At 39.1% G+C, this 10,330-nt stretch overlaps 1 protein-coding gene across 1 annotated transcript in view; it reads right to left on the bottom strand.

Moving 5' to 3' along the window:
• LOC306891788 (uncharacterized protein) overlaps positions 1-10,330 on the bottom strand; it is a 213,279-nt gene that overhangs the window by 36,500 nt on the left and 166,449 nt on the right. The gene's annotated exons all lie outside the window — the stretch shown is intronic.

Genomic DNA, 10,330 nt, shown 5'->3' on the forward strand with positions numbered 1-10,330 from the left:
GGAAGGAAGGAGGCGGGAACCGGCGAACATAACATAACAATTAATTAAATAACAAACAATAAAACGCAAGTAAAATGCCGGCAGCTCCCTCACGGTCAACTGCATACACAAACATAATAAAACAAAACACAGAGTCCAGGCCTGTTCCTCTCTCGCACTTCCCTGTTGTTGCTCCTCTCTTATGCTTCCGGAGCTCCTCGTTAGAGATGCAAGAACCGTGCCTCACGCCTCTCGCCCCGCCCTGCTCACCACATACCACCATCGCAGGCCGGGGGTACTCCTGACAGCATTCAGCTCAAGTGAGCCTTCTAATAAATAAGATCGGAAATCTTACCTACACCATCCCAACAGTTAAATCCAACATGTCAGAGACAACGACACCGCAAACTCCAGCTCTATCACACAGGGCTCTCCTGCGCATTCAAGCGCTCTTCAGCGTTACAGTCCTGAGGATGCCAGCTTCTCCGGTCTACAGAACGCGCTTCGAAACGCCTCTGCACTTCATCGCCTCGCCGAACCGGGCAACAACTTCACTCGCCAGCGTCGTATGCTACAGCATATACGGCCATCCCAGCCATTGGGAAGTGGACCGTCGCAGGCTTGGGAACGTCATCCCCAGTAGGTGGCACAGCAAAGCAGAACTGTACAGTCTATACATCTCACTGCAGACAGTGGCCCCTCCACTGACCACAGAGGAGCCGAACCAGGATCCCGGATCGTCACGAGCCCAGCCCCTCCTCTATCACGTCAAGGCAAGACTTTCAGCCTGCATGTTAGCGTCCCAAGCCCAGGCTCCCGGCTTCCCTCCCCTCCCCCAAGGCTACGGCCCGTCCTACCTCCCTCAGGCCCCAGCCATAGATGCCAGCGCTAACCCGAGGCTGCCTTCGTCAGCCACTCCATCGGACACCATTCCCTCTTCTCTCTACCCCAGGCATGACAAAGTTTCTCTTTGGCTACAGCAGTGCCAGTCAACACCCCGGTTCTGGAACCCCCCGTCTCCACCAACATCAGGACGCATCTTGGCAGGTGTGGACATAGATTTTCTTTTCTATAGCTTCTATCACCACGCTCACCAGGGACGTTCAAAGGGGGGTTGCACAGGTTGCCCGGGCAACTGCCCATATGCCCTTCTCACTCACGTTGCCCTTCCGAGGTGGAAAATAAATACATAAATCATACAATGGATGCAGAATTTCACATACGTCTAGATAAAAAAACGCAAAGCCTCATTCACTTCCATATTCGGGCAACCAAAGTGAAAGTCAAAAGGGGAAGGGCAAAATGTTTACGTGGCTGCAGCGCTGCACGCGACTGGCACCTGAGCTGAGCCTGATGTTGCATGAGCGGCCCAAGAAGGAGATTGTCGCAGTTGTCGGGTGATACGACTCAGTGTTGTCTAGGGCGTCCGGGGCAAACTCAAACCGGACACTCATTTGTCCTCCTTTTTGGAGTTGTGCTCAATCGGCCTAAACAAAACCCGCTTTAGAACCTTTATTGGGACGCAGCAGCATAGCGTCTGTTGCCGTAAGATCTCCGGTCAAACAAATGATTGGCTGAAAGAGGTGTCAAATAAATATCTGATATATCATTGGTTAAAAACGTAAACAAGCCTCCACAACGTGGAAGTGGAATCCACATGCTGACTTCGTCACATCATAACGGTAACTTGCTGAAACGTCAGACCTCATTTAATCCGGAATGGACAAAAGAGCACAACTTTATATAAAAAGACAGTAGAGACACTTTTCATGGAGGTCGCTGTGAAGTGGATGTTTGTAGTCAAGGGACATGCGACATGCCAGCACAGAAAAACAAAAGTACCCACGTGCTGCAAGTACATCTTCCCTTAGGCTTAGGGCAATTTTTATTTCAAAAAATTGTCTGGCAATGAATAGAGTAGACTGTTTCCCATTTCTGAGCGTTTCCCTGGTTCCTTGTCTTTTTTTTGGATTTCTTGCCTTGTTCCCTGATTACTCTTTTGCCTCTGGTCCCTGCTTGTTTTGTTGGTTTCTTTGTTTGGACTGCCTGTGTATGACCCTTGCCTGGTATTTGGATTATAGGAGTAGGGATCATGTCTCAGAGTAGTTCATGACAAACGACAAGGAACCAGGGAACCGCTCAGAAATGCAGTAATAACTAAACAAGACTTCGCACTGAATGGGTGTGTGGAAGTGGTTTATATGGAGTGAGACTAACAGGGTGATGAGACACAGATGAATGTAATCAGTGATGATGAGTCCGGGAAGTGAGTTATGGGAGATGTAGTTTTGTGAGTGAATGATAAGTCTGATGTGGAGTGCCCTCTTGTGGTTCTCAAGGGCACTCCAGCTGGAGTTCTGTGTTATTATTAGTACTAGTTAAGCTGTATTTCAGTGTTTTCCTTATTTAAATATATATATTTAATAAAGACCCTGTTATTCTAAGTCCTTCATAGCCTGTGAGCAGGGAGGTGTTGATGATGTGTGTGAGTGCAGGAAGTCGGGATGACTTTGGTGTCAGTCAGTGGGGCGAAAGAGGAGAGTTTGATGTTTGAAGTGAGGGTAGTGTGTACCGAGGTCTGCGTTGCTGAGAATTGTTTGCTGATGGCTGATGTTTTCTCAGTGAAAAATACCGCTAGGTCCTCTGCAGTCAAAGAGGTGGTGGGCGGGGGAGAAGGGGGGGCAAAAAAAGCTGCCGAGTGTTAGGTGCATTGCTCACCTTGGTGGTATAAAAATATGTTTTCGCTGTGGTAACACTAGCAGAAAAAGAGGAGAGTAGTGATTGGTAGTCCCTTAGGTCAGCATGATTCTTGGTCTTGTGCCATTTCCTTTCTGCAGCCCTAAGTGTACTCCGTTGTTCACAGAGGATGTCAGACAGCCAAGTGCAGGAGGGGGTGGCACGAACTGGTCTGGATGAAAGCGGACAGAGATTATCTAGACAGGATGTAAGTGTGGAGCATAAGGTGTCGGGGGCAGTGGCAGCATCTAGAGATACAAAGTTGTAGGGAAGAGAGGATGACACTTTAGCAGAGAGGGTGCTAGGGGAGAGAGAGCGAAGTTTCTGTCTAAAATAAACAGGTGGTGGTGTTGGTGTAGTGCATGTAGGGAGGAGCATGTTGAAAGTGATGAAGAAGTAGTCATACATGGGAACAGGTGTGACTTTAATGTTGTCTGTGGTGCAGTTACGGGTGTAAGAGGTGAGAGCAGATCCGTCGCTGGCTGAAGAGTTCAACTCTTTCTACGCCCGCTTTGAATGAAACCGCAGCAGTGCGACTCTGCCGCTCAGCACGTCAGAAAGTTGCAGACAAAGCAGCGATAATCAGGTAATCACTATGTGGGAGGCCAAGGTTCAGAGGGCTCTAAAGCACGTGAACGTCCGGAAAGCTGCCGTTAGAACAATAAACCCTCTTGCCTGAATGACCATCGCCCAGTTGCCCTCATGTCAACAGTCATGAAGGTCTTTGAGACACTAAATGTGATCCTCTATCCCTAATACAAAGTAAAGTAATCTGTTTGCACGTTCTCTTGCACATTCCTGCTCAAGTAAATATTTTCAGTTTACTTCTATCATAGACAATAAATACCTTTATCTTTATATTATTTACGTATATGTTTCTTTTGTGTTTGTATTTTTAAATAGTCTTTGGAGTCTTTGGAGCTGACATGACCTACATTTCACTGCTGGTTGTATATTTTTTATATAACTGTGTATGTGACAAATACAATCTTGAATCTTGAAACATTGATCCTCTTTTGTATGTGATGCAGCGGATCCAATCAGCATTATTTTAGTTCTGCTGCTATTGAATTTAAGCACATTTACGTGTGACTAGAGCTGAAACGATTCCTTGAGTAACTTGAATACAAAAAAATCATGGTAGTAATGTTTTTGCCTGGAGTTTCGTTTAATCCATTGAACTACAGTACAGATGGAGCACTGCGTTTCCACACGAACCATTATTACTCACACACAGCCCGCTAAACTCTGTACATGTTGCAGGGCTCTCAAGTCTCATTCACCGTCACATGCATTTATATAATAATATCATAACATTTTAAAACAGCTCCATTATTCACAAACGGCGGATAAAACTTTGAAAAATGATGAATGAGCCGCCAAATCACAGAGATGCCGATTCGCACGGGACTAATATTATCACTGGACCTCAGTGTTCGGCGAAATATGGAAGAGAATTTGTGAGGGAATTTTTACTAGACATGGTCGTAAAAGGTTTAGATTTGTTTAAAAGGAAACATATTAGTTGTTCATTTTAAGAGACCTCTCTTATTTTCTCTTATATATTTAGTATTGCTTTTTAATCAAGAAAAATGACTTGTTATCTGAATACTCGATTCATCAACACTCCCATAAACAATCGTTGGAAGAATGGAAGATGGACATAACTCGTGTCATGGAGGGCTCTATAGTTTCAATCATTGCACTTAAACTACTTTGTTTTTTCAAACACATTCCCTGGTAAGTTTATATAATAAAATACCAGTTTGACAGAGATGTATTTTTAGGATGTTTCTAATAAAATACTAAATAAAAGTGTTTGTGTGGTTGAATGATTTTCATGAAATTAAAATGTTATCTACCCTCTCCCTGTATAAATGACATAAGAAAATGTACTACTGACTTCAATTTGTTGCCTTGTTAGTTTTTCAATGTTCTTTGTTGAGAATTTGTTAAAATCATTGATCATTTATTTATAAAATACTTATATATACTTAAATATTACTTATATTTTTAATTTCTTAACATAATTTAACATTTGAATGTACCGGTGATCATCGAAGTAAGAGGAACATATGCACACAAAACTGATTAATACTCTCTAACACAAAATGTTACTATAAATTGAATCAACCTAAGGCATAGTCCTGGTTTAAGCTAAATCTTGTCTATGAAACTGAGCCTCAGTCTGTTTAAATGGGTTCAAGCGGGAGAGAGACAGTGGAAGCAACTGTATTTGCACAAATTTTCACTGAACACATTACGTGCACTGATTATTAGTTAAATTAGGATATTCAAGTCACTTTTATTAAACTTTTCCTAAGCCTTGTCTTTGAAACCAATGTTGTCTAATATTCAATTCAATAACCTGTTATAACTGTTCGTATTATTTCACATTATACAACTTTCAGCTTACACAGGTATAGGTTCTTCTTCTAGTAACGTTTACCAACCGAACTGAAGTGACAACTGCCAAATAAACAAATTAACACATTTTCTTTTATATAACTTATTATCATTCTTCTGAATGTTTCCTGATTTTATGTAAATGTCCATTTAAAGATGAATGTCCTAATCTTATTAGTCTTGTTATTACTTCTTCTCTTCTTTTAAAGTCACTTCCGGTCTCATTCTTTTCTAATCCTACTTTCTTTAGAATTGTATATAAATGTCTTCCTGTCTTCTCCATTTATGTTGTCAAGATTTACTAACAGCTTGTTTTTATAGATTTCTTGTCCCGGGTGAACGCAGGAGATTCTTCTTTTGGTTTTATGGCGGATTGTGAACAATGTGTTTCTCACGTATACCCAATATAGAATAATCTAACACACTGTAACTTAATGTCTTTACTGTATCTCATCATATAGAAAAGCATATTACTTAATGTACTAACTATTGAACATTAATGTCCATTGCATCCTAACATTTAACTTCTTTCTGAATGCTTTGACCTTAAAGCTTTAAATCAGATTCCATTCAACGTATTATAAATGACTTAATGCTCCTTTGTACCTTTATAATAATGTCATAGCAATGTTCAACTAAACAACAGGCTTTTTAATGTTATCACCATGAGTTAAACTGAGCAATGTACATGATTAAAGTGAATTTTACGCAAAATGTGGCTATAATATACTTTATATATAAAAAAACATTACTAAGTTTAAATACCCAAAAAGGGCACAAAAAATCTTATAATATTAATAAAATGTGTTCTCATGGAAATACACTGGAAAAAATCAGTTGGATTAACATAAAAACATCGGTAGCACATGTATATTCAGCATAATTCAACATGTTCATGTTCAAGTTGCAAGTTTATCAACAAACATGATTTTTACATTAAAAAGTTTCCTATTTTGATTTAAAGTTCTTTGTCTTGTCTCCAGGAATCCGGCTGAGAGTGAAACGCTTCCCAATATCAATACTTTCAAGGTTTCTCTTCAGTATGGATTATGTGGTGCTGCTGCACGCTGAAAAAGTTCACACATTTCTCTTCTGTATGTTTTTATGGTGATTCTTAACACAGTCAAGCAATAAAAACAAAAAGGTTTACATTTGCATGCTTTTATTTACATGCGTGGAAGAGGGGAGGAGCTAGAGACACTCAGGAGAAAAGATACGGAGAGAAGGGGAAGAGAAAGACTTCATCGCTCTCCATTTCTGACACATTAGCGCCGCTGTGTGGATGCAAACGGTTTTGCGAATTCTTTGAAATTCTTCATTGACAGTATTTTTCTTCCTATTTTGATTACTTCAGCCTTTGCCTCCAGGGAATAATTGTTCTTCCCTTCTATTTTCTTCTATAATTCATTTTTGGACATCAGCAGTGTTTTCTGTCTTTTTGAATAAACCTTCTTCATACTTTCTGAACTGGTAACAGTTTTGTTTTGAGTGAATCTGTGTCACTGTGTGTTTTTGTGGAAAAGACGGTCTCTTCTATTTCAAGTGCTCACGTGGATGCTATTCTTTTTAACTGTTTTTCTTGTGGTTGAAGAAGGAAAGAGACTTTCTGTGTTTGATCAGGTGGTCATCTGTGATTAAATGACCAGCTTCTGGTCTGTGTTGGGTTCTGTTGATGAGACCATTAAATCCCACTCAGATAATGTCCAAAACAGACTACAAAAGCTACTAATATAACCTAAGGGTTCCAGTGGAGTTTAATGGATACCAGTATCATTTCTGTTGTGGTTTTCTTTCAGAAGGGTCGTCATACTTTTGTGATTATTTTAATAAAAGTAAGAGTAAGTGTAACGCATTACAAGTCAAAGACGGTAATATTGTAATATAACTAATGAGTTTTAAATGACAGTAACAAGTAATCTATAGTGTATTACATTGTGAAGGTAAAATGTTTAAAATGTCAGCTGTGGCCTAGTGGTAAGAGCGTTGGGCTTGTGATCAGAAGGTTTGAATCTCAGTGTCAGCAGGTCATGACTGAAGGGCCCTTGAGCAAAGACACTTTACCCCTGATTGCTCTGCAGTAATGTGACACTGTAAAAAACTACTTGTAAGTCGCTTTGGATAAAAGCGTCTGCCAAATGAATAAATGTAAAAATAAGTTATAACATTTTTAGATTTTTAAAAGGTCTCAAGTGTTTATAAAAGTCATTGTGTCTTTGTTGTTTCATCTGTATTGTACCGAATCCTCAAGTGCTACGTCACTGATGACGCAACTTCCGTATAGTGTCGCAGGTGCGCGGTGCAGAGTTGAGGACTAACTTGATCTGGACCCAGAAAACACAAAATGTTTTTACAACGTGAAACCACAACCTATATTAAAAAACATATGCAAATCAAATTAAATGTTTTTAAAACTTAAAAAAAATAATAAAGTGCTTGATGTTTTTTATAATAGTGTAAAACTTAAATATCATGTGTGTTAACAATAAACACTGAATTAGACCAAAAGGTAACTTTTGTGACACGTTTTATTTAGGTGTTAAAATGATTTTATATTTATTAAAGAATCAATATTATATTAACACATCATATGAACGCTTACAGATAGTAAATAAACTTACAGGTTTTTATTTCTCAAAGCAAAGTTTGTTCGCGTTGTGAACCGAAACTAGTCCATTAGTTTAGTCCATAGACAAAATACTGCTGTGAGATGAATGAGATCTAAATCTCAACACTGAGCAAACTTCAATACTGTAAATGGCCACAAGGTGGCGCACATACACATGACAATCTGAACACATGAAACTAAAGGTTGTCTTTAACACGAGGCTCAATATTATGCGTGTGAATTATTTTCTGATTGTGACAAATATTATATATCAATGGAAAGGTCTAAGACTCTAAAATAAATATTTCATCACTGTTTTATTAAATCATTTATGTAAAACAGTAATTGATTAATAAATAACAAGAGTGTGAATAAGAAACATTTATGTGCTGCTCAATGTCTGGTGGTACACAGACATTTACTTCAATATTTTGGATGGAAATTATGATCTTATTGTTTTGACATTGGTGGGGACGTCAAATTGGTCTTCAGAGCCGCATTGTCACTAAAGTTTAGCGCCGTTTACTTGATTTACTCAAACAATATAATCATTGAACAATGCTTATAATATTTTTAATATGCTTATTACACTATCTTTCATTGCTGTCACTCTCATTGTTAAACGGTCTATAAGTGTCTACAGCAGGATCAGTTTCTGTAGAAATACACAAAAAATACAACTAGCTACCTTTTTATAACATAAGTATTTATGCCACATTGTTCAAACAAATGTATGACTGAGTGTTTCATAGATCTCTAAAACAGTGCAACTTTAATATAATGCACAACACATAAATGACATTGTTTGACCTCACCTGGGACCCTGTCACCTCCACAACATGACAGGCCTGCTTCTGTCACATGACCTGACAAAATAATGCATTCCATATTCCAACACATTTATGCCATAGATATCTATAGCTTACTATAGTCGTTACAAATGCCATAAACAAAAGCAAGTTTTAAGTTGTTTACTATGGTTTGTTATATATATATAATATAAGGTTAATTTTTTATAGCCTAAAACATAAGCCTCACACAGCTGAAACAGTTAGACAGAAACATAATTTGGATCATTATTGTAATAATAAAGGCATATGAAACAGTCGATTGTCATGATATTCAACTATATTTAGCTATATCCTCATAGATGCATATAAGCACAGACACACTTTAAGTTTAGGACTCATCCGGTTTATAAGAGATTGTCATGCAATGGGAGAAACGTTGTTCCTGAATCAATATGGGATGAAACTTGTCCTGTATTTTTGTCAATCAACTCTAAACCCTTAAAATGTTTTCTTCCCCGGTAACCTGCATAATCATGCTTATCGTGTCTTGTTGACGGAGCTTTGGCGAACTAAGCGCTTAAAACCGAACCGAACCGAACCGAACCGAACCGAATCAGCTGCAGCCTACGTCACGTTAGCAAAACCAATCATAAAGCGACGTGGGTTAGAGCGGCGTAACTCAAAGCCAATCCAATAATCGACATAAACTACGGAGGCGGGACTCATTGCAGAGAACGAAACTAAACTATGTGTGTACCACAAACTGTGCTATTTTTCCATAAAGCGGTTGTAAAAGATTTTTTATTTCGATTAAATGATTATTGAATAAATAAATGTTGAATAAAATAAGTCATAAGTACAAAACACAAGACGGACGTCACTGGTTATACAATAGATATAGTTTAAATTGGGTAGAGGTCATTTAGTGTTCCCTGAATATTGGTAGAAACACGTCCCTATAGTCCCTAAACCCAAATCAACGCCCTTGATGTTTCCTCACAAGTCTGGACTTGGACTTAAAGCAGCAGCCCTGGACTTCTGTCCGTTTGTTTTCCGGCCCACATTTAAAAGCCGCCCACCGGGAAAACATCAATAAAAGCTTTAACTTGTTATGTACTTGGTGTTTGTGATCTTAATGCACCTGAGGTGAAGCATTACAGTCCTTTAGTGCCCGGCTAGCCGTGGATTATCCCTTATTTATGACCTGTCTATCTGACACAATGTTTACTGTACACATGCTTTACCAGCACTGTGCTATTCAATACAGTTTCTGAGCAAATCAGACATTCAGTTTCTTCAAGTAACATTTAATCTCATGATTCCTTTAAACTCTCAGATGACAGAATATAAAGTTCACACTTCAGAAGTCTTGCAGAAACAAATCATTGCTGTGTGTTCTTCAAACAGAGAAGTTAACATGTGACTCTTTCTCTTTTAAACACATTTACTCTCCCTGAAATACAGCAGCAGTGGACAACAAGAACCGTTCATGACTCTGTTAGTATCAATAACTTGTCCATGTGCTTTCACCATACTCACCATGAAACAGAAAGTTGGAAGAACTGATTAATATCCTAAAGAAATATTGTGTAATGATGTCATATGCATGAAAGTAAAGACGAAACACATGTTCTCCTCTCAGCTCATGATCTCTAATGTGATCTCACTCTTGCACAGGTAATGATCTGAAGAGCCACGTGCACATGCGCCCCAAACAAAGGCGCAACAAAACAGCGAGATTCCTCGTGAAATATGTTGATATTACTGCACGTTTGGGTGATGTTATTCTGCACTTGTGCGGCGGACCTTCAGA

Source organism: Barbatula barbatula, assembly GCF_947034865.1.
Source record: "Barbatula barbatula genome assembly, chromosome: 3".
NCBI lineage: Eukaryota > Metazoa > Chordata > Actinopteri > Cypriniformes > Nemacheilidae > Barbatula > Barbatula barbatula.